Source organism: Budorcas taxicolor, chromosome X (genome assembly GCF_023091745.1).
Source record: "Budorcas taxicolor isolate Tak-1 chromosome X, Takin1.1, whole genome shotgun sequence".
Classification (NCBI taxonomy): Eukaryota; Metazoa; Chordata; class Mammalia; order Artiodactyla; family Bovidae; genus Budorcas; species Budorcas taxicolor.
This window is the reverse complement of record NC_068935.1, coordinates 63,844,801-63,872,548: the sequence shown is the minus strand read 5'-3', so window position 1 is coordinate 63,872,548 and position 27,748 is coordinate 63,844,801. Positions and strand designations below refer to the sequence as shown.

The 27,748-nt window shown below is 46.6% G+C and overlaps 1 pseudogene; it reads left to right on the top strand.

The window, feature by feature from the left end:
- Nucleotides 1–1,124: 1,124 nt before the first annotated feature.
- LOC128069491 (protein EOLA1-like) overlaps nucleotides 1,125–27,748 on the top strand; it is a 31,375-nt pseudogene continuing 4,751 nt past the window's right edge.

Here is a 27,748-nt window from a genome sequence, read left to right as displayed (position 1 = left end):
TCTGCTGTTCTCAGGGGAGGGAAGGCCTGGAAGGCCCTGGGATGGGTTCCTCTGGGACCTTGTCCCCGTCCTCACAGCCATGTGGAAACAGAGGCTCCCTTGGAGGTGCTGAGACACTGCTGAGGTTCAGGCCTGAGGCTCTGCTCCTCGGCCTCCAATTCCCTCCAGTAAACAGGGACCCCCCTCCAGGTAAAAGAAAAGAAATGAGATTGGAGGTGTGTGTGGTCAGGTCCCCTGAAGTCATGGGCTATCTCTCTATCTCTCAGCATTTCCTCAGTCATGGAACGAGGTGACAGTAACCTAGCGGATTCTTTGAGGTTTGAGTTCTGTGACCCCTGTGTGGTGCCGTCCCAGGCCCTGATGATGACACGGAGTGCATCCATCCCAGTAGTTCCTGCTCTCCTTTGTTCTTTCTCAAGGCTCTGGGCAAGGGCCAGGGTATCAGCTGACAGTGGCGTCTGGGGTGTGGGAAGGGCTGGGAGGGAGGTGGCTCCCAAAGGCATGCAGAAGACACCTGGCAGGGCCATCTGAGCTTCAGGGCAGCCCCAGGGCCAAGGCCAGATTGGCTAGCACGGAACTGCCCTCAGCAGCCCTGGGCTGAGATGGGGGATCTGTAGAGCATTGGCAGGGGTGGGGTTGGGAGCTGAGGGGTAGGGTGGTGGCCTGGGGTGGGGGAAGCCAAGCCCAAGACAGTGCCTCTCTCTGCTGGGAGAGGACCAGAACCTAGCCTCTGGGCTGTGAAGTCAGGGGCTTGCCCTCCCTCCTCAGTGCTCCCCATGTTTCTGGGCCCTCTGTCTTGGAAGTCACCACGTGACTCTCTTCCGCTGTCCTGCCCTCCTTCCTGACCTCCCCACAGCATCCATGTGATGAACGTGTCCTCTAGATTGCCGTCCACCTGTCAGCAGACCATGTGGAGATGGATGGAAGGAGTCAGACCTCTCTGACAGCACCTGCCCCCATTCTGTGTCAGCAGGCTTGAAAGATGCTCAGGCATGTGGGGCTGAGGTCTGGCCCAGTGCTGAGGTCCAGCCCAGGGCTGTGAGCTTGGAGGCTGCTGTGTCAGGCTCCTGACCTTTGTGGTTCTGTGTTTCCACAGCCACAGGAGGCCCGGAGAGCCCTGTGAGATGAAGTTTAACTGTCTGTCCTTCCAACAGCCTTTTTCAGGTTTCATCTTAAAGAGTGTCAAGACCCTGAAGATGTGGTGGTGGCCCATGCTATGTGGACCCGGCACTGTACCCTGGCCATCCGCATGGCACACCGGGACTGGGAGGACGTGGCCTGGCAGGAGCTGCTAGAGCAGAGGCTAAGGATGAGCCCCACCTAGATCCAGGCCTGCTGTGGGATGGGGACAAGTTCAGCTGCAGAGTGATTGCAGGCAAGTGACACCCTGCCCTGCGCTGCCTACACAGCCCCGGGTGCTGCCTTGGATCTCAGCTGGGTTGTGCTCGTTTGTTTTCTGTTGAACTGGTTGGTGGGGGGTGGAGGTATGAGGGTTCTTCAGAGGGACAGCAAGGGTCCCTGGGCTGGGAGATGGTGGCCAAGGTGCCTGACCACCACTCTGTGCCTCAGTCCCCATTTGTGCTCTGAGGCAGAGGTGCATCCAGGTCTGCACATGGCACTAGTCTTTCTGTGTGTGTGTCCACACGTGTGTGTGTGTGTGTGTGTGTGTGTGTGTGTGTGAGTGCCTGGCAGAGACCATGAGAGGTAGGAAAGCAACCAGCCAGGGTTCCACATCCCCACTGTCTGCAACTGGGCTTGAGCAAGTCCCCTGACTCCCCAGGGGTAGTTCCCACAGCAACACCTGTCTTGTGGCAAAATGTTTGGGGACCTGATGTCCACAGGCTCCCCGCTTGGGCCCTTCTGCTCTGCCCCTGTGCCTGCAGTGGGCAGACTGAGACCTGCCTGTGGCCTGGTGCATTCCTGGAGCACCAGACCTCTCCCTTTCATTTTGCTCCCTCCCTCGCTTGGCCTTGCCCTGAATTCCCTTAAGACTCTAGAGAGTCCCTGGGACTGCAAGGAGATCCAACCAGTCCATTCTGAAGATCAGCCCTGGGATTTCCGTGGAAGGAATGATGCTAAAGCTGAAACTCCAGTACTTTGGCCACCTAATGCGAAGAGCTGACTCACTGGAAAAGATTCTAATGCTGGGAGGGACTGGTGGCAGGAGGAGAAGGGACGACAGAGGATGAGATGGCTGGATGGCATCACTGACTCGATGGACGCGAGTCTGAGTGAACTCCGGGAGATGGTGATGGACAGCGAGGCCTGGCGTGCTGCGATTCATGGGGTCACAGAGTCGGACACGACTGAGCAACTGAACTGAACCAAACGGAACTGAAGGTGAGCCATCCTGAATTGCTCAGCCAGAGGACCCAATTCATCTCACATCCCTTTCATGATACGGTCTTCATCTCTAGGAGGTGCGACTTTGAATCACCTTTTCGCTTTCTGTGTCCTGTCTTTGCATACAGGTCTTGTGGACAGCGGGGACACTTTCTTGCACCCAGAAAACCTAGGTCCTGATGAGGTGGAGGAGCTGGAGATTCAAGCCCTGCTACCCGACCTGCAATAGAAGTACCTGACAGTGCTCGTCAACCCTAGCTGGCTGTTGCAGCCCTTCCCAGCAAGGGGTGGGAAGGACATCTTCCAGGTGGACATCCCCGAGCATCTGATCCCCTTTGGGCAGGAGGCCTGTCCAGACTGGGCTCTCAAAAGGAAGGTGACTGAGAGATCAGCACATGGTGACACCATGCCCTGGACATGTGATTCTGTCTGAATCTGCCCCACCCTGCGGTGCCTACTTGGTGCAGGGCCGGGTGCAGGGTCTCCCCTCATAAGGTGCTGTTCTGGACTCAGCAAGGGTCTCCACGCCTTTGACCTTTACAAAATGATGGTGTTGCCACTCGCATTGGCTCTGCTGTGTCTGGGTGCTTGAGAAAAATGTGTTGTTAGGAAACCGGTTAGTGTTTTGCCCTCTTTGTTCTGGTCCAAACTCCCTGATGTTGGAACAGTGTCCACGGGGTGATGAGAGAAGGCTGGGGACAGGGCTGAGCGTAAGCAGCCAGTGAGGCCTCCAGCTGATAGAGAGTCCCCCAGGCCCAGAAACAAGCCTTGGCGTGTCCTTGCAGGTGACCCTTGCCCTGCTGGAGACTGTTGCTTTGCTCACAAGGCCTGCATGTTGGACACACTGCCTGTCTGCATCATGTCCAAACACAGGCTCGTCAATACAGCTGTGAGGGCAGAGCAAAAAGGGCTGCTGTTCACCTTGTGGGAACCTGTACTTGTCTTTGGGTTTGGGGTCATGTGTTTGCAAGGCTCTTGGCGGGTGGGGTGAGTGACCCCACTTTCTGCTGAGCATCTTGGGGAGGCCCATGGATCGGTAGTTGGAGATGCTCAGCTGCTGATCAGAAACTTGTGGTATCCTTGGGGGATCCTTGAGGAGCACCTTCTGCTTCAGGGTGCATAACTCATGGAAGGTGACACCCCCATGGACAGGAGCCAAGGCCCAAGAACCAGTCCATCCTGTGCTTGCTTCGTCATCCAAATCAGCAACCACACTCTTGGCCGAGTGTGTGAAATGTTGCTGCTTCAGAAAAAAGGAACCATGCGGTCCAGACCGAAGACTGTCTGAGGCATGGGCTTCCAGCCTCATTGGGCTCATCCTGTGCCATGTGAATAGCATGGACAGATAGAAAGAACACAGACTCGCAGTTCTCATTTGATTCTTTACTCCTGTGGAGTTCTGCTTTACTTTATTAGACCAGAAATCGACTTTTGATTACAAGAGAGGGCTTTTGAGCACCCCTAGGGATCTAGCAGCTCAGGGGTTTTGTTTGTGCTTGAGCAATGACACCACCCTTATGGCAGAAAGTGAAGAGGAACTAAAAAGCCTCTTGATGAAAGTGAAAGAGGAGAGTGAAAAGGTTGGCTTAAAGTTCAACATTCAGAAAACGAAGATCATGGCATCTGGTCTCATCACTCCATGGGAAATAGATGGGGAAATAGTGGAAACAGTGTCAGACTTTATTTTTTAGGGCTCCAAAATCACTGCAGATGTTGATTGCAGCCAATAATTAAAAGATGCTTACTCCTTGGAAGGAATGTTATGACCAACCTAGATAGCATATTAAAAAGCAGAGACATTACTTTGTCAACAAAGGTCCGTCTAGTCAAGGCTATGGTTTTTCCTGTGGTCATGTATGCATGTGAGAGTTGGACTGGGAAGAAAGCTGAGCACCAAAGAAGTGATGCTTTTGAAGTGTGGTGTTGGAGAAGACTCTTGAGAGTCCCTTGGACTGCAAGGAGATCCAACCAGTCCATCCTCTAGGAGATCAGTCCTAGATAGCATATTATAAAGCAGAGACATTACTTTGTCAACAAAGGTCCGTCTAGTCAAGACTATGGTTTTTCCAGTGGTCATGTATGCATGTGAGATTTGGACTGGGAAGAAAGCTGAGCACCAAAGAATTGATGCTTTTGAGTGTGGTGTTGGAGAAGACTCTTGAGAGTCCCTTGGACTGCAAGGAGATCCAACCAGTCCATCCTCTAGGAGATCAGTCCTGGGTGTTCATTGGAAGGACTGATGCTGAGGCTGAAACTCCAATACTTTAGCCACCTCATGTGGAGTTGACTCTTTGGAAAAGACTCTGATGCTGGGAGGGATTTGGGGTAGGAGGAGAAGGGGACGACAGAGGATGAGATGGCTGGATGTCATCACCAACTCAATGGACATGAGTTTGGGTAAGCTCCGGGGGTTGGTGTTGGACAGGGAGGCCTGGCATGCTGTGATTCATGGGGTCACAAAGAGTCGGACACGACTGAGGGACTGAACTGAACTGAACTGAACTGAATGGGACTGGATGCCATAATCATCATTTTTGTGAATGTTGTATTTTAAGCCAGCTTTTTCACTCCCATATTTCACCTTCATCAAGAAGCTCTTTTATTCCTCTTTGCTTTCTACTATTAGGGTGGTGTCATCTACATATCTGAGGTTATTGATATCTCTCCCGGCAATCTTGAATCCAGCTTAAACTGGTACCCAAACAAATATATGTACATGCATGTTCCCAGGTTGTGCAAGTGGAAAGAGCCCACCTGCCAATACAGGAGGTGTAAGAGACATGGGTTTGGTCCCAGAGTCGAGAAGATTTCCTGGAGGAGAGTATGGCAACCCACTCCAGTACTCTTGCCTGGAGTGTCCCATGGACAAAGGAGCCTGGCGGGTTACCGTCTATGGAGTGACAAACAGTGGGACACGAGTGAAGCGACTTAACACACACATGTTCATGAAGCACATCCAACTGCCTAAAGTGGAATAAGATGAGATATCTCTGGTTGCTCAGTCAGTAAAGGATCCATCTGCAATGAGGGAGATTGGGATCTTGCCTGAGATGAGAAGATGCCCTGGAGCAGGGAACGACTACTGACTCCAATATTCTGGCCTGCAGAATTCCATGGAATGTATATAGTCCATGGGATTGCAAACAGTCGGACACATTGAGAGAGAGAAACAATGGGAGACACACAAAAAGAGACACTGTGAGAGTCACACAGGGACACACACACACAGAGACACACACACACACAGACACACACTGAAAGGGACACACACACACTGAGAGTTAGCCATGCAAACTGAGAGAGACAGACCAACACACACACACAAACATACTGAGAAAGACACACACATGAGAGAGAGACACACTGTGAAAGAGTCAACACACAACATACAGAGACACAAACACACTGAGAAACACACACACACTGCGAGAGAGAGAGACATCCACACTGAGAAGGAGAAACACACTGTGAGAAACACACACACTGAGAGAAACATACACACTGAGACAGAGACACAAACATTGTGAGCCACACATAGTGACACACAGAGTAACAGACACAGAGACACACACACAAACACACACACACAGACATACACATGCAGAGAAAGACACACATACACACTGAGAGAGAGACATCCACAATGAGAAAGAGAAACACACACTGAGAGATGCACATACTGAGAGACACACACACACACACAGACCTAAATAATTAGAGTCACAAACACTGAGAGACACACACAGAGACACATAGAGACAGAAAATAGACAGACAAACACACTGAGAGTCATACAGATACAGAGAGAGACACATGCACACTGACACACACACACTGAGAATCAGACACACTCACACTGAGAGAGACACACACAGAGACACACACCCACCGAGAGAGATGCACAAACACTGAGAGACACACACACTATATAAGAGTAGACACACACGCTGTGTAAGATTGAACACAAAATATTCAGAAACACACACTCATTGAGAAAGACACACACACACACACACACCATGAAAGACAAACATCCACAATGAAAGAGAAACACACAGTGAGAGACACACACAGACACTGAGAGAGACATACAAACTCAGTCACACTCCATGAGAGACCCACACAGAGAGACATAAAGACACACACACTGAGAGTCATACCCATACAGAGAGAGACACACACACACACTGAAAGAGACATACACAGTGAGAGAGAGTAACACACACTGAGACACACCCAGAGGCACATAGAGACACACACTGAGAGATACACAAACTGAGAGACATACCCTTAGAGAGAGAGAGAAAACAAAAACAAGGACACACACACACACTGAGAGAAACACACACACTGAGAGAGAGAGAAAAAGACACTGAGAGACACACACAGAGACACAAAGAGACATGCAATCTTAGAAGGACACACACACTGAGAGACATACACATACAGAGAGGCACACACACACACGCTAACAACCTGACACACTCACAATGAGAGAGACACACTGAGAGAGACACACACTGAGAGAGAGAGAAAAACACACTGAGAGACACACATAATGAGAGACACACACAGAGACAGGCAAACTAACAGGGACACACACACTGAGAGACACCCTCATCCTGAGCGCAAGACACACAGACACACACAGAGGGAGAGAAACTTAAACACAGAGAGTGAGACACACATTCACGCACTGAGAGAGACACACACAACTTAGAGGAAGAGACACACACATTGAGAAACACACAAAGACACTACCAAGGAGACCCACAACACTGAGGCAGACACACAATGAGACAGAAACACACACATAGAGAGAGAGACACACTGGGAGACACACAGAGACATTGGGAGAGTCACACAGAGACACACTCACGGAGACACACACACACACTGAAAAGGACACACACACTGAGAGTTAGACATGAACAATGAGAGACACAGACAAACACACACACACTGAAAAAGCCACACACAAGAGAGAGATGCTCACTGTGAAAGTGTGAACACACAACATACAGAGAACACACACACTGAGAGACAAACACACTGAGAGAGAGAGATATCCACACTGAGAAGGAGAAACACACTGTGAGAGACAAACACACTGAGAGAAACATACACACTGAGAGAGACACACACTCTGAGCCAGAGTCAGTAACACATAGAGGCACACACACTGAGACACACACACACACACACACACACACATAGAGACAAACAGATACAGAGAGACACACACACAAACACTGAGAGACAGAGACATCCACAATGAGAGAGCGAAACACACACTGAGAGAGACTTCAATAATTCGAGAGAGCCACAAACTCTGAGAGAAAAACACAGAGACACATAGAGACAGACAACAGACAGACACACACACTGACAGTCATACACATACAGAGAGAGACACACACACACTGAAACACAAACACACACTTAGAATCAGACACATTCACACTGAGAGAGACACACACAGAGAAACACAGAGACACACACTCTCAGAGAGAGAAGCACAAACACTGAGAGAGAAACACACTGAGAGGCGCACTCAAACTAAGAGTGACACACAAAACTATATGAGAGTAGACACACACACACTGTGGAAGATTGAACACAAAACATACAAAAACACACACTAATTGAGAAACACACACACTGCGAAAGAGAGACATCCACAATGAGAGAAACACATAGTGAGAGACACACACAGACACTGAGAGAGACATACACACTCAGTCACACGCCATGAGAGACCCACACAGAGAGACATAGAGACACACACATTGAGAGACACACACTGAGAGACATATACATACAGACACACAAACACTGAGAGACACACACACACTGAAAGAGACATACACACTGAGAGAGAGTCACAAACACTGAGAAACACACACAGAGACACATATAGACACACAACTGAGAGATACACACACTAAGAGACATACCCTTACAGAGAGAGGAAAACAAAAACATGGACACACACACACAGGGGAACCAGAGAAACTCACATTGAGAGAGACACACATTCTGAGAGAGAGACAAAAACACACTGAGAGACACACATAGAGACACACAGAGACATGCAAACTGAGAGGGACACACACACTGAGAGACAGACACAAAGAGAGTGAGGCACACACACACACCCTAAGAACCTGACACACTCACAATGAGAGTGACACACTGAGAGACACACATACTGAGAACACACAGAGACACACAGAGACAAGCAAACTAACAGGGACACACATACTGAGAGACACCTTCATTCAGGAAGAGAAACACACTCCTGAGCTCAACACACACACACGCTGAGGGAGAGAAACTTAACCACAGAGAGTGAGACACACATTCACACACTGAGAGAGACACACACCCACTGAGAGAGAGAGAGACGCACAACTTACAGGGTGAGACACACATATTGAACAACACACAGACACTACGGAAGAGACCCACAATACTGAGGCAGACACACAGTGAGACAGAAACACACATGGAGAGAAATACACACTAGGAGACACACAAACAGAGACATTGTGAGAGTCACACAGAGACACACACACTAAAAGGGAAACACACCCACTGAGAGTTAGCCATGCACACTGAGAGAGACAGACAAACACAAACACACATTGGGAAACACACACACAAGAGAGAGACACCAACTGTGAAATAATGAACACACAACATACAGATATACACACACACTGAGAGACACATACACGGAGAGAGAGAAGACATCCATACTGAGAAGAAGAAACACACTGTGAGAGACACAGAAACTGAGAGAAACATACACTGTGAGCCACACTCAGTGGCACATACAGACACACACACAGACACACACACACACTTAGAGCATACAAATACAGAGAGAGAAACATACACACACTGAGAGAGAGAAACACATACTGAGAGACACACACACTGAGAGACTTAGACAATTCGAGAGAGTCACAAATAGAGACACACAGAGAGACACATAGAGACACACAACGAACAGACACACACACTGTGAGTCGTGCACATAGAGAGAGAGACACACTCACACTGACACACACACAAGGAGAACCAAACTCATTCACACTGAGAGAGACACACAAAGAGGCACACAGAGGCACACACACTCCAAGAGAGAGGAACACACTCTGAGAGAGAGACACAAACACTGAAGGAGACATACACACTGAGAGAGAGAGTCACAAACACTGAGAAAGACACACACAGACACATACAGAACAAACTGAGAGATACACACACTGAGAGACATACCCTTACAGAGAGAGAAAAACAAAAACATGGACACACACACACACTGAGAACCAGACACACTCACACTGAGACAGACACACATAATGAGAGAGAGACAAAAACACACTGAGACACACACACAGAGACACACGGAGACATGCAAACTGAGAGGGACACACAGACTGAGAGACATACACATACAGAGGGAGGAACACAAACACACACTAAGAACTAGACACACTCACCAGAGAGACACACTGAGAGAGACACACACTGAGAGAGAGAGAGGAAAACACACTGAGAGACACACATACTGAGAGACACACACAGAGTCACACAGAGACAGGCAAACTAAGAGGGACACACACACTGAGAGATACCCTCATCCAGGAAGAGACACATACTCCTGAGCGCAAGACACACACACAAACACAATGAGGGAGAGAAACTGAGTCACAGAGAGCGAGACACACATTCACACACTGAGAGAGACACACACACACTGAGAGAGGCACAGTTCACTTCAGTTCAGTCGCTCAGTCGTGTCTGACTCTCTGCAACCCCATGAATCGCAGCACACCAGGCCTCCCTGTCCATCACCAACTCCCGGAGTTCACTCAGACTCACGTCCATCGAGTGTGTGATGCCATCCAGCCATCTCATCCTGGGTCGTCGCCTTCTCCTCCTGCCCCCGATCCCTCCCAGCATCAGAGTCTTTTCCAATGAGTCAACTCTTCGCATGAGGTGGCCAAAGTACTGGAGTTTCAGCTTTAGCATCATTCCTTCCAAAAAAACCCCAGGGCTGATCTCCTTCAGAAAGGACTGGTTGGATCTCCTTGCAGTCCAAGGGACCCTCAAGAGTCTTCTCCAACACCACACTTCAAAGCATCAATTCTTTGGCGCTCAGCCTTCTTCACAGTCCAACTCTCACATCCATACATGACCACAGGAAAAACCATAGCCTTGACTAGACGGACCTTAGTCGGCAAAGTAATGTCTCTGCTTTTGAATATACTATCTAGGTTGGTCATAACTTTTCTTCCAAGGAGTAAGTGTCTTTTAATTTCATGGCTGCAGTCACCATCTGCAGTGATTTTGGAGCCCCAAAACATAAACTCTGACACTGTTGCCACTGTTTCCCAACCTATTTGCTATGAAGTGATGGGACCGGATGCCATGATCTTCGTTTTCTGAATGTTGAGCTTTAAGCCAACTTTTTCACTCTCCTCTTTCACTGTTATCAAGAGGCTTTTTAGCTCCTCTTCACTTTCTGCCATAAGGGTGGTGTCATCTGCATATCTGAGCTTATTGTTATTCCTCCCAGCAATCTTGATTCCAGCTTGTGTTTCTTCCAGTCCAGCATTTCTCATGATATACTCTGCATAGAAGTTAAATAAGCAGGGTGACAATATACAGCCTCAACGTACTCCTTTTCCTATTTGGAACCAGTCTGTTGTTCCATGTCCAGTTCTAATTGTTGCTTCCTGACCTGCATACAGATTTCTCAAGAGGCAGGTCATGTGGTCTGGTATTCCCGTCTCTTTCAGAATTTTCCACAGTATATTGTGATCCACACAGTCAAAGGCTTTGGCATAGTCAATAAAGCAGAAATAGATGTTTTTTCTGGAACTCTCTTGCTTTTTCCATGATCCAGTGGATGTTGGCAATTTGATCTCTGGTTCCTCTGCCTTTTCTAAAACCAGCTTGAACATCAGGGAGTTCACGGTTCATGTATTGCTGAAGCCTGGCTTGGAGAATTTTGAGCGTTATTTTACTAGCATGTGAGATGAGTGCAATTGTGCGGTAGTTTGAACATTCTTTGGCATTGCCTTTCTTTGGAATTGGAATGAAAACGGACCTTTTCCAGTCCTGTGGCCAATGCTGAGTTTTCCAAATTTGCTGGCATATTGAGTGCAGCACTTTCACAGTATCATCTTTCAGGATTTGAAACAGCTCAACTGGAATTTCATCACCTCCACTAGCTTTATTCATAGTGATGCTTTCTAAGGCCCACTTGACTTTACATTCCAAGATGTCTGGCTCGAGATTAGTGATCACATCATCATGATTATCTGGGTCGTGCAGATCTTTTTTGTACAGTTCTTCTGTGTATTCTTGCCACCTCTTCTTAATATCTTCTGCTTCTGTTAGGTCAATACCATTTCTGTCCATTATCGAGCCCATCTTTGCATGAAATGTTCCCTTGGTATCTCTAATTTTCTTGAAGAGATCTCTAGTTTTTCCCATTCTGCAGTTTTCCTCTATTTCTTTGCATTGATTGCTGAAGACGGCTTTCTTATCTCTTCTTGCTATTCTTTGGAACTCTGCATTCAGATGCTTATATCTTTCCTTTCCTCCTTTGCTTTTTGCCTCTCTTCTTTTCACAGCTATTTGTTAGGCCTCCCCAGACAGCCATTTGGCTTTTTGGCATTTCTTTTCCATGGGGATTGTCTTGATCCCTGTCTTCTGTACAATGTCACGAACCTCATCCCATCCTTCATCAGGCACTCTATCAGCTCTAGGCCCTTAAATCTATTTCTTACTTCCACTGTATAATTGTAAGGGATTTGATTTAGGTCATACCTCAATGGTCTAGCAGTTTTCCCTACTTTCTTCAATTTGAGTCTGAATTTGGTAATAAGGAGTTCATGATCTGAGCCACAGTCTACTCCTGGTCTTGTGTTTGTTGACTGTATAGAGCTTCTCCATCTTTGGAGACACTGGCACAACTTAGAGGGAGAGACACACACATTTAGCAAAACACAGACACTATGAAAGAGACCCACAACACTGAGGCAGACACACTATGAGAGAGAAACACACACAGGAGAGAAAGACACACTGGGAGACACACAAACAGAGACATTGTGAGAGTCACACAGAGACACACACACTGAAAGGGACACACACACACTGAGAGTTAGCCATGCACACTGAGAGAGACTGACAAACACACACACACACTGGGAAAGATACACACAAGATAGAAAGACCAACTGTGAACTAATGAACACACAACATACAGAGCCAGACACCCACTGAGAGACACACACACTGAGAGAGAGAAGACATCCACATTGAGAAGGAGAAACACATTGTGAGAGACACAAACACTGAGAGAAACATACGCACTGAGAGAGAGACACAAACATTGTGAGCCACACATAATGACACATAGAGTCATACACAGAGACACACACACACACTTAGAGACACACAAAGAGACACATAGAGACAGACTACGGACAGACACACACACTGAGAATCATACACCTACAGAGAGAGACACACACACACTGACACAATGACACACACTGAGAATCAGACACATTCACACTGAGAGAGAAACACACAGAGACACACACACTCAGAGAGAGAGGCACACACACTGAGAGAGAGACACACACAATGATAGAGAACCCCATCACACTGAAAGACACACTCACATTGAGAGAGACACACACACTGCGTAACTTTGAACACAAAACATACAGAAACACACACTCATTGAGAAAGACACACAGTGCAATGAGAGACATCCACAATGAGAGAGAGAAAGACACAGTGAGAGACACACACAGACACTGAGAGAGACATACACACTCAGAATGCACACACCAAGAGAGATCTACACAGAGAGACATAGAGACACACACAGTGGGAGACAAACACACTGAGAGACATACACATACAGAGAGAGAGACACACACACTGAAAGAGACATACACACTGAGAGAGAGTCACAAACACTGAAAACACACACACAGACACACACAGACACAACTGAGAAATACATACACTGTGAAACATACCCTTACAGAGAGAGAAAAACAAAACAAATGGATACACACACTGAGAACCAGACACACTCAGCTTGGGAGAGACACATACTGAGAGAGGGAAGAAACACAGTGAGAGACACACAGAGACACACACACTCAGAGAGAGAGGCACACACACTGAGAGAGACACAAACACACTGAGAGAGAACACCATCACACTGAAAGATACACTCACACTGAGAGAGACACACACACTATGAGACTAGACACACACACTATGTAAGATTGAACACAAAACATACAGAAACACACACTCATTGAGAAAGAAACACACACACATTGCGAAAGAGAGACATCCACAATGAGAGAGAGAAACACACAGTGAGAGACACACACAGACACTAAGAGAGACATACACAGACAGAGTCACATACCATGAGAGACACACACAATGAGAGATATACACATACATAGAGAGACACACACTGAGAGACACACACACACACTGAAAGAGACATACACATTGAGAGAGAGTGACAAACACTGAGCAACACACACACAATCACATACAGACACACAACTGAGAGATACACACACTGAGAGACATACCCTTACAGAGAGTGAAAAACAAAAACACACAAACACACACTATTAACCAGACACACTCACACTGAGAGAGACACACACACTGAGAGAGAGACAAAAACACACTGAGAGACACACACAGAGACACACAGAGACATGCACACTGAGAGGGACACACAGACTGAGAGACACACACACTGAGAGACATAAACATACAGAGAGAGGCACACACTACATGCTAAGAACCAGACACACTCACAATGAGAGAGACACACTGAGAGAGACACACACTGAGAGAGAAAGAAAAACACATAAGAGACACACATACTGAGAGACACGACCAGAGACACACAGAGACAGGCAAACTGAAATGGACACACACACTGAGAGACACCCTCATCCAGGAAGAGACACACACTCCTGAGAGCAACACACACACACACACACACACTGAGAGAGAGAAAGTTAAACACAGAGAGAGAAACACACATTCACACACTGAGAGAGAGACACACAGACACTATGAAAGAGACCCACAACACTGAGGCAGACACATAATGAGACAGAAACACACACATGGAGAGAGAGACACACATGGAGACACACAAACAGTGACATTGTGAGAGTCATACAGAGACAGACACACACAGAGACACACACACTGAAAGGGACACACACACACTGAGAGTTAGCCATGCACTCTGAGAGAGACAGACAAACACACAGACACACTGAGAAAGACACACAATGGAGAGACACTCAATGTGAAAGTGTGAACACACAACATACAGAGACACACACACACTGAGAGACACATACACTGAGAGAGAGAGAGAGACATTCACACTGAGAAGAGAAACATACTGTGAGAAACACACATACTGAGGGAAACATACACACTGAGAGAGAGACACAAACATTGTGAGCCACACATAGTGACACACAGACTCACACACAGAGAGACAAACACACACACACACTTAGAGACATACACATACAGAGAGAGACACACACACACACTGAGAGAGACACATCCAACTTGAGAGAGAGAAACACACACTGAAAGACACACACAGAGACTTAAATAATTCGAGAGAGTCACAAACACAGAGAGACACACAGAGAAACTTACAGACAAAAAATGGACAGACACACACACTGAGAGTCATACACATACAGAGAGAGACACATGCACACTGACACACACACACACCCTGATAATCAAACACACTCACACTGAGAGAGACACACACAGAGACACACAGAGACACACAGAGAGAGAGGCACACACACTGAGAGAGAGAGACACACACACTGAGAGAGAGAGAGAAAAACACACTGAGAGAGAGAGAAAAAAACACACTGAGAGCCACACATACTGAGAGACACACACAGAGACAGGCAAACTAACAGGGACACACACACTGAGAGACCCTCATCCAGGAAGAGATGCACACTCCTGAGCACAAGACACACAAATAAACATACTGAGGGAGAGAAACTTAAAGACAGAGAGCGAGACACACATTCACACATTGAGAGAGACACACACACACTGAGAGACACGCACAACTTAGAGGGCGAGACACATATTGAGCAACACACAGACACTACAAAAGAGACCCACAACACTGAGGCAGATGCAAAATTTGACAGAAACACACACATGGAAAGAGATACACTGGGAGACACACAAACAGAGACATTGTGAGAGTCACACAGAGACACACACACAAAGACACACACACTGAAAGGGAAACACACATGCTGAGAGTTATCCATGCACACTGAGACACACACACACATACACACACACACACACACACACTGGGAAAGACACATTCAAGAGAGAGACACCAACTGTGAAATAATGAACACACAACATACAGAGACACACAAACACTGAGAGACACACACACTAAGAGAGAGAGAGACATCCACACTGAGAAGGAGAAACACACTGTGAGAGACACAGAAACTGAGAGAAACATACACTGTGAGCCACACTCAGTGACACATAGAGACACACACACAGACACACACACACACACACTTAGAACATACAAATACAGAGAGAGAAACAGACACACACTGAGAGAGAGAAACACACACTGAGAGACACACACACTGACAGACTTAAACACTTCAAGAGTCACAAACACTGAAAGACACACACAGAGACCCATAGAGACACACAATGAACAGACACAACACACACACTGTTAGTCATATACATACAGAGAGAGAGACTCACGCACACTGACACACAAACACACACTGAGAACCAGACATATTAACACTGAGAGACACAAAAGACACATACACACCAAGAGAGAGGCACACACACTGAGAGACAGACAAATGCACTGAGAGAGATATACACATTGAGAGAGCATCACAAACCCTGACAAACACACACAGAGACACATACAGAAACACAATTGACAGATACACACACTGAGAAACATACCCTTACAGAGAGAGAAAAACTAATACAGGCACACACACCCTGAGGAAAAGACAGACTCACACTGAGAGAGACACACAAACACACTGACAGACACACTCACACTGAGAGAGACACACACTATATGAGAGTAAACACACACAATGTGCATGATTGAACACAAAACATAGAGAAACACACCCTCATTGAGAAAGACACACACACACAATGCGAAAGAGAGACATCCGAAAACAGAAAGAGAAACACACAGTGAGAGACACACACAGAAACTGAGAGGGACATACACTCAGAGTCACACACCTTGAGAGACACACACAGAGAGACATAGAGACACACACATTGAGAGACATACACAGAGACACACAGACAGGCAAACACACAGGGACACACATACTGAGGGACTTACACATACAGTGGGAGAAACACACATTCCTGGGAGCAAACAAACACAAACACTGAGAATCAGACACACTCACACTGAGACAGACACACACACTGAGACAGACACACACAGTCAGAGACTCAAAACCCACTGAGAGACACATGCAGAGACACATGGACAGGCAAACTGAGAGAGACACACACTGAGAGACATACACATAAGGAGGGAGAAACACACACACACACCCTGAGAACCAGGCACACTAACAATGAGAGAAACACACTGACAGAGAAACACTGAGAGAGATACAAACACACAATGAGAGAGACACTGAGAAAGACATACACTGAGAGATACAGAAAAACACACTGAGAGACAAACATACAGAGAGACACACACAGAGACACACAGAGACAGGCAAAATGACTGAGACACACACACTGAGAGACACAATCATCCAGGAAGAGTCACACACTCCTGAGTGCAAGACACACACAAACCCTGAGAATCTAACACACTCACACTGAGAGAGACAACACACTGAGACAGACACACACATTCAGTGAGTCAAAACACACTGAGAGAAACACACAGAGACACACAGAGACATGCAACCTGAGAGGGACACACACACTGCGAGACACACACATACAGTGGGAGAAATACTGACACACACTAAGAACCAGGCACACTCACAATGAGAGAGACACCCTGACAGAGATAGACACTGAAAGACACAAAAACACACTGTGAGACAGACATCCTGAGAGAGACACACACTGAGAGAGTGTTAAAAACACACTGAGAGAAACACACAGAGACACACAGACAGGCAAACACACTGGGACACACACACTGAGAGACATACACATACAGCTGGAGAAACACACATTCCTGGGAGCAAACAAACACAAACACTGAGAATCAGACACACTTACACTGAGAGAGACACACACACTGAGAGAGACACACATATTCAGACTCAAAACACACTCAGAGACACACACAGAGACACAAAGAAACATGTAAACTGAGACAAACACACACACTGGGAGACATACACGTACACAGGGAGAAACACACTCACACACTAACAACCGGCATGCTCACAGTTAGAGAGAATCCCTGAGATATACACACACTGAGAGACAGTGAAAAACACACTGAGAGACGCACACAAACTGAGAGACACACACAGAGACACACAGACAGGCAAACTCACAGGGACACATATACTGAGGGACTTACACATACAGTGGGAGAAACACACATTCCTGGGAACAAACAAACACAAACAATGAGAATCAGACTCACCCACACTGAGAGAGACACACACACTGAGAGAGACACAAATATTCAGAGACCCAAAACCCACTGAGAGACACATGAAGAGACATGCAGTGACAGGCAAACTGAGACAGACACATATTGAGAGCCATAAATATACAGAGGGAGAAACACACACACACACACTAAGAACCGGGCACACTCACAATGAGAGAAAAACACTGGCAGAGACACCCACTGAGAGAGATACAAAAACACAATGAGAGAGACACACTGAGAAAGACACACACTGAGAGAGACAGAAAAGCACACTGAGAGACACACATACAGAGAGACAAACACAGAGACACACAGAGACAGGCAAATTGACAGGGACACACACACTGAGAGACACCCTCATCCAGGAAGAGAAACACTCCTGAGAGCAAGACACCCGCAAACACTGAGGATCAGACACACTCACACTGAGAGAGACAGCACACAGAGACCGACACACACATTCAGAGAGTTAAAACACACTGAGAAAAACACACAGAGACAGCAAACTTACAGGGACTCACACTGAGAGGCACACACATATAGTGGAAGAAATACCGACACGCACCAAGAACCAGGCTTACTCACAATGAGAGAGACACACTGGCAGAGACACACACTGAGACAGAGAAAAACACACTGGGAGACACACATGCTGAGAGAGACACACAGGGAGAGAGTGTTAAAAACACACTGAGAGAAACAAAAGGAGACACAGAGACATGCAAACTGACAGGTAGACACACACTGAGACACATGCACATAAAGTGGGAGAAACACACACACACAGAACCAGTACCACTCACAAAGAGAGAAATACACTGACAGAGACACAGAGAGAGAGAAAGAGAGAGACACAATTAGAAAGACACACTCAGAGAAAGGCACACTGAAATAGAGATAAAAGCACACTGAGAGACACACTTGCTGAGAGACACACATACAGAAAGACAAGCCCAGAGACACACAGACACAGCAAACAGACAAGGACACACACACTGAGAGACACCCTCATCCAGGAAGAGTCACACACTCCTGAGCACAAGACACACAAAAACCCTGAGAATCAGACACACTCACACGAGAGAGACAACACACTGAGACAGACACACACATTCAGAGAGTCATAACACACTGAGAGAAAAACACAGAGACACACAGAGACATGCAACTTGAGAGGGACCCACACACTGAGAGACACACACATACAGTGGGAGAAATACAGACACACACTAAGAACCAGGCACACTCACAATGAGAAAGACACACTGACAGAGACACACACTGAAAGGGACAATAACACACTGAGAGACAAACATCCTGAGAGAGATACACACTGAGACAGTGTTAAAAACACACTGAGAGAATCACACAGAGACACACAGAGAGGCAAACTCACTCGGACACACACACTCAGAGACATACACATACAGCTGGAGAAACACACATTCCTGAGAGCAAACAAACAAAAAACACTGAGAATCAGACACACTCACACTGAGAGAGACACACACTGAGAGAGACACACACATTCAGAGACTGAAAACAGAGACACACACAGAGACACAAGAAACACGGAAACAGAGACATACACACACACTGGGAGACTTACACATACACAGGGAGAAACGCACACACACTAACAACCGGCACGCTCACAATTAGAGAGAATCCCTGAGAGAGATACACACTGAGAGACAGTGAAAAACACACTGAGTGACGCACACCAACTGAGAGACACAAACAGAGAGACACAGACAGACAAACTCACAGGGACACACACACTAAGAGATATACGTATACATTGGGAGAAACACACACCCCTGAGAGCAAAAGAACACAAACACTGAGAATCAGACACACTGACACTGAGACAGACACACACACTGAGACAGACACACACATTCAGAGACTCAAAACCCACTGAGAGACACATGCAGAGACATGCAACAATATGCAAACCCAGACAAACACATACTGAGAAACATACACATACAGAGGGAGAAACACACACACACATACTGAGAACCAGGCACATTCACAATGAGAGAAACACACTGACAGAGAAAAACACTGAGAGAGATACAAATACACAATGAGAGACACACTAAGAAAGACACACACTGAGAGAGTCAGAAAAACACATTGAGAGACACACATACTAAGAGAGACACACAGAGACACACAGAGACAGGCAAACTGACTGGGACACACACATTGAGAGACGCCCTCATCCAGGAGAGAAACACTCCTCAGAGCAAGACACTCGCAAACCCTGAGAATCAGACACACTCACACTGAGAGAGACAAAAGCAATGAGAGAGAGTCAAAACACACTGAGAGACACACACAGAGACATGCAATCTGAGAGACACACACACTGAGAGACATACACATACAGGGGTAGAAACACACACTCATGAGAGCAAACAAACACAAACACTGAGAATCAGACACACTCACACTGAGAGAAACACACACACTGAGAGACACACTTCTTGAGAGAGACACACACAGAGTGTGTCAAAACACACTGAGAGACACACACATACAGAGAGACACATACAGAGAGACACACACAGAGACACACAGAGAGGCAAACTCCCTGGGACACACACATTCAGAGACATACACATACAGTGGGAGAAACACACACTCCTGAGAGCAAACAAACACAAACACTGAGAATCAGACACACTCACATTGAGACAGACACACACACAGAGACACACACATTCAGAGATTCAAAACAAACTGAGAGACTCATACAGAGACAGACAGACACACGCAAAGTCAGAGAGACATAACACAGAGAGACATACACATACACTGGAAGAAACACACACACACTAAGAATCAGGCACACTCACAATGAGAGAGACACACTGACAGAGTCACACACTGAAAGACAGAGATTATCAAAAAGAGAGAGACACACTGACAGAGACACTCACTGAGAAAGACACACACTGAGAGAGAGAGAAACACACAAAACACTGAGAGAAACACATGCTGAGAGGCACACATACAGAGACTAGCCCGAAACACCCAGACACAGCAAGCTGACAAGGACACACACATTGAGAGACACCCTCATCCAGGAAGAGTCACACACTCCTGACGCAAGACACACACAACGCCTGAGAATCAGACACACTCACACTGAGAGAGATAACACACTGAGACAGACACACCCATTCAGAGAGTCAATACACACTGAGAGAAACACACAGAGACACACAGAGACATGCAACCTGAGACGGACACACACACTGAGAGACACACGCATACACTGGGAGAAATACAGACACACACTAAGAACCAGGCAACCTGACAATGAGAGAGACACACTGACAGAGACAAACACTGAAAGAGACAAAAAAACACTGAGAGACACACATCCTGAGAGAGACACACACTGAGAGAGTGTTAACAACACACTGAGAGAAACACACAGAGACACACAGAGAGGCAAACTCACTGGGACATACAGACTAAGAGATATACGCATACAGTGGGAGAAACACACACTCCTGAGAGCAAACAAACACAAACACTGAGAATCAGACATACTCACCCTGAGAGAGACACACTTATTGAGACAGACACACACAGAGAGAGTCAAAACACACTGAGAGACACACACATACAGAGAGACAAAGAGAGGAAAACTCACTGGGACACACACACTGAGAGATATATACATACAGCTGGATAATCACACATTCCTGGGAGCAAACAACACAAACAATGAGTATCAAACATACTCACACTGAGAGAGACACACACACACAAGAAACACAGTCAGAGACTCAAAACACACTGAGAGACTCATACAGAGACAAAGAGACTCATGCCAACTCAGAGAGACATACACACAGAGAGACATACACATACACAGGGAGAAACACACATACACACACTAAGACCAGGCACACTCACAATGAGAGAGACACACTGACAGAGACACACACTGAGAGACATAGAAAGACAAAAAGAGAGAGACACACTGACAGAGACACTCACTGAGAGAGAGACACACTGAGAGAGAGAGAAAAACACAGTGAGAGACACACATGCTGAAAGACACACATACAGAGAGACAAGGCCAGAGAAAAGGCCAGAGACACACAGACGCAGCAAACTGACAAGGACACACACACTGAGAGACACCCTCATCCAGGAAAAGTCACACACTCCTGAGTGCAAGAGAAACACAACTCCTGAGAATTCGACACACTGACACTGAGAGAGACACACACACTGAGACAGACACACACATTCAGAGAGTCAAACACACTGAGAGAAACACACAGAGAAATATAGAAACATGCAACCTCAGTGGGACACACACACTGGGAGACATAGAAGTACACAGGGAGAAAAACACACACACACTAACAACCGGTACGCTCACAATTAGAGAGAATCCCTGAGAGAGATACACACTGAGAGACAGTGAAAAACACTCTGACTGGCGCACACAAACTGAGAGACACACACAGAGACACACAGAGACATGGAACCTGAGAGAGAGACACACACACACACACACAGACATACACATACAGTAGTAGAAACACACACTCCTGAGAGCAAATAAACACAAACACTGTGAATCATACACACTCACACTGAGAGAAACACACACACTGACAGCGACAGATTTATTGAGAGAGACACACACAGAGAGAGTCAAAACACACTGAGAAACACACACATGCAGAGAGACACACACAGAGACACACAGAGAGGAAAACTCACTGGGACACACACACTCAGAGACATACACATACAGTGGGAGAAACACACATTCCTGGGAGCAAACAAACACAAACACTGAGAATCAGACACACTCACACTGAGAGAGACACACACACTCAGACAGACACACATATTCAGAGACTCAAAACCCACTGAGAGACACAAGCAGAGACACGAAGTGAGAGGCCAACTAAGAGAGACACACACTGAGAGACACACATACAGAAGGAGAAACACACACACACTGAGAACCACCCATCCTCACAATGAGAGAAACACACTGGCAGAGAAACACACTGAGCGAGGTACAAAAACATAATGAGAGAGACACACTGAGAGAGACAGAAAAACACACTGAGAGACACACATACTGAGAGACACACACAGAGACACAGAGACAGGCAAACTGACAGGGATACACACACTCAGAGGCACCCTCATCCAGGAAGAGAAAAACTCCTGAGAGCAAGACAGCCACAAACACGGAGAATCAGACACACTCACACTGAGAGGGACACACACACTGAGAGAGGGTCAAAACACACTGAGAGACACAGACAGAGACACACAGAGAGATGCAATCTCTGAGGGAAACACACTGAGAGACATACACATACAGTTGTAGAAACACACACTCCTGAGAGCAAACAAACACAAACACGGAGAATCATACACACTCACACTGAGAAAAACACACTCACTGAAAAAGACACATTTATTGAGAGAGACACAAACAGAGAGAGTTAAAAAACACTGAGGAAGACACACATGCAGAGACACACACACAGACACACAGAGAGGCAAACTCACTGGGACACACACACTCAGAGACATACACATACAGTGGGAGAAACACACATTCCTGGGAGCAAACAAACACAAACACTGAGAATCAGACACACTCACACTGAGAGAGACACACACACTCAGACAGACACACATATTCAGAGACTCAAAACCCACTGAGAGACAAATGCAGAGACACGCAGAGACATGCAAATGGAGATAGACACCCACTGAGAGACATAGACATACAGAGGGAGAAACACACACACCCTGAGAATCAGGCACACTCACAATGAGAGAAACACACTGAATGAGACACACCCTGAGAGAGATACCAAACATAATGAGAGAGACACACTGAGAAAGTCACCCATCGAGAGAGACAGAAAAGCACACTGAGAGACGCACATTCTGAGAGACAAACACAGAGACACACAGAGACAGGCAATCTTACAGGGACACACACACTGAGAACGCCCTCATCCAGGAAGAGAAACACTCCTGAGAGCAAGACCCCGCAAACCCTGAGAACAAGACACGCTCACACTGAGAGGGACACACACACTGAGAGAGAGTCAAACGCACTGAGAGAAAAACAGAGAGATACACAGAGACACGCAAACTGAGAGGGAGAGTCACACAGAGAGACAGACACGTACAGTGGGAGAAACACACACTCCTGAGAGCAAACAAACACAAACACTGAGAATCAGACACACACACTGAGAGAGACACACACATTTAGACGCACACATTCAGAGACTCAAAACACACTGAGAGATTCATACAGAGACAAAGAGATGCATGCCAACTCAGAGAGATATACACACAGAGAGACATATACATACACTGGGGGAAACACACACACACACACTAAGAACCAGGCACACTCACAATGAGAGAGACACACTGACAGAGACACACACTGCAAGACACAAAAACACACTGAGAGACACACATCCTGAGAGAGACACACACTGAGAGAGTCTTAAAAACACACTGAGAGAAACACACAGAGAGACATAGACAGGCAAACTCACTGGGACACACACACTGAGAGACATAAACATACAGTGGGAGAAACACGCATTCCTGAGAGCAAACAAGCACAAACACTGAGAATCAGACACACTCACAATGAGAGGGACACACACACTGAGAGAGACACACACATTCAGAGACACAAAACACACTAAGAAACTCATACAGAGACACAAAGTAACTTGTAAAATGAGACAAACACACACACTAGGAGACATACAGGTATACAGGGAGAAACACACACACATACTAACTACCGGCACGCTCACAATTAGAGAGAATCCCTGAGACAGATACACACTCAGTGATGCACACAAACTGAGAGGCACACTCGGAGACACACGGACAGGCAAACTTACTGGGACACACACACTCAGAAACATGCACGTACAGTGGGAAAAACACACATTCCTGGGCACAAACAAACACAAAAACTGAGAATCAGACACATTCACACTGAGAGAGACACACACATTCAGAGACTCAAAACACACTGAGAGACACATGCAGAGACACGAAGAGACAGGCAAACTAAATGAGACACACACTGAGAGACATACAGATACAGAGGGAGAAACACACACACACACACCAGGAACCAGGCACTCTCAAAATGAGAGAAACACACTGGCAGAGACACACACTGAGCGAGGTACAAAAACATAATGAGAGAGACACACTGAAAAAGACACAAACTGAGAGAGACAGAAAAACACACTGAGAGACACACTTACTGAGAGACACACACAGAGAGACACAGAGACAGGCAAACTGACAGGGATACACACACTCAGAGACACCCTCATCCAGGAAGAGAAACACTCCTGAGAGCAAGACAGCCACAAACACGGAGAATCAGACACACTCACACTGAGAGGGACACACACACTGAGAGAGGGGCAAAACACACTGAGAGACACACACAGAGACACACAGAGACTTGCAAACTCTGAGGGACACACACTGAGAGACATACACATACAGAGGGAGAAACACACACACACACTGAGAACCAGTCACACTCACAATGAGAGAAAACATGATAGAGACAGAAATTGAAGAGACACAAAAATACAATGAGAGACACACTAACAAAGACACACACTGAGAGAGACAGAGAAACATACTGAGAGACACACACAGAGACACAGAGTCATGCAAACTGACAGGGACACACACTCTGAGAGACACCCTCATCCAGGGAGAGAAACACTCCTGAGAGCAAGGCACCCAGAAACACTGAGAATCAGACACACTCACACTGAGAGGGTCACAAGCACTGAGAGAGAGTCAAAACACACAGAGAGACACACACAGAGACACACAGAGACATGCAACCTGAGAGAGAGAGACACACACGCACACAGACATACACATATAGTAGTAGAAACACACACTCCTGAGAGCAAATAAACACAAACACTGTGAATCATACACACTCACACTGAGAGAAACACACACACTGACAGCGACAGATTTATTGAGAGAGACACACACAGAGAGAGTCAAAACACACTGAGAAACACACACATGCAGAGAGACACACACAGAGACACACAGAGAGGAAAACTCACTGGGACACACACACTCAGAGACATACACATACAGTGGGAGAAACACACATTCCTGGGAGCAAACAAACACAAACACTGAGAATCAGACACACTCACACTGAGAGAGACACACACACTCAGACAGACACACATATTCAGAGACTCAAAACCCACTGAGAGACACAAGCAGAGACACGAAGTGAGAGGCCAACTAAGAGAGACACACACTGAGAGACATACACATACAGAAGGAGAAACACACACACACACACACACTGAGAACCACCCACCCTCACAATGAGAGAAACACCCTGGCAGAGACACACACTGAGCGAGGTAAAAAAACATAATGAGAGAGACACACTGAGAAAGACACACACTGAGAGAGACAGAAGAACACACTGAGAGACACACATACTGAGAGACACACACAGAGAGACACAGAGACAGGCAAACTGACAGGGATACACACACTCAGAGGCACCCTCATCCAGGAAGAGAAACACTCCTGAGAGCAAGACAGCCACAAACACGGAGAATCAGACACACTCACACTGAGAGGGATACACACACTGAGAGAGGGTCAGAACACACTGAGAGACACACACAGAGACACACAGAGAGATGCAAACTCTGAGGGAAACACACACTGAGAGACATACACATACAGTTGTAGAAACACACATTTCTGAGAGCAAACAAACACAAACACTGAGAATCATACACACTCACACTGAGAAAAACACACTCACTGAAAAAGACACATTTATTGAGAGAGACACAAACAGAGAGAGTTAAAAAACACTGAGGAAGACACACATGCAGAGAGACACACACAGAGACACACAGAGAGGCAAACTCACTGGGACACACACACTCGGAGACATAAACATACAGTGGGAGAAACATGCATTCCTGAGAGCAAACAAGCACAAACACTGAGAATCAGACACACTCACAATGAGAGGGACACACACACTGAGAGAGGGTCAAAACACACTGAGAGACACAGACAGAGACACAGAGTCATGCAAACTGACAGGGACACACACTCTGAGAGACACCCTCATCCAGGGAGAGAAACATTCCTGAGAGCAAGGCACCCACAAACACTGAGAATCAGACACACTCACACTGAGACACACACACTCAGACAGACACACATATTCAGAGACTCAAAACCCACTGAGAGACAAATGCAGAGACACGCAGAGACATACAAACAGAGATAGACGCCCACTGAGAGACATAGACATACAGAGGGAGAAACACACACACCCTGAGAATCAGGCACACTCACAATGAGAGGGTCACAAGCACTGAGAGAGAGTCAAAAAACACAGAGAGACACACACAGAGACACACAGAGACATGCAACCTGAGAGAGACACACACACACACAGACATACACATACAGTAGTAGAAACACACATTCCTGAGAGCAAATAAACACAAA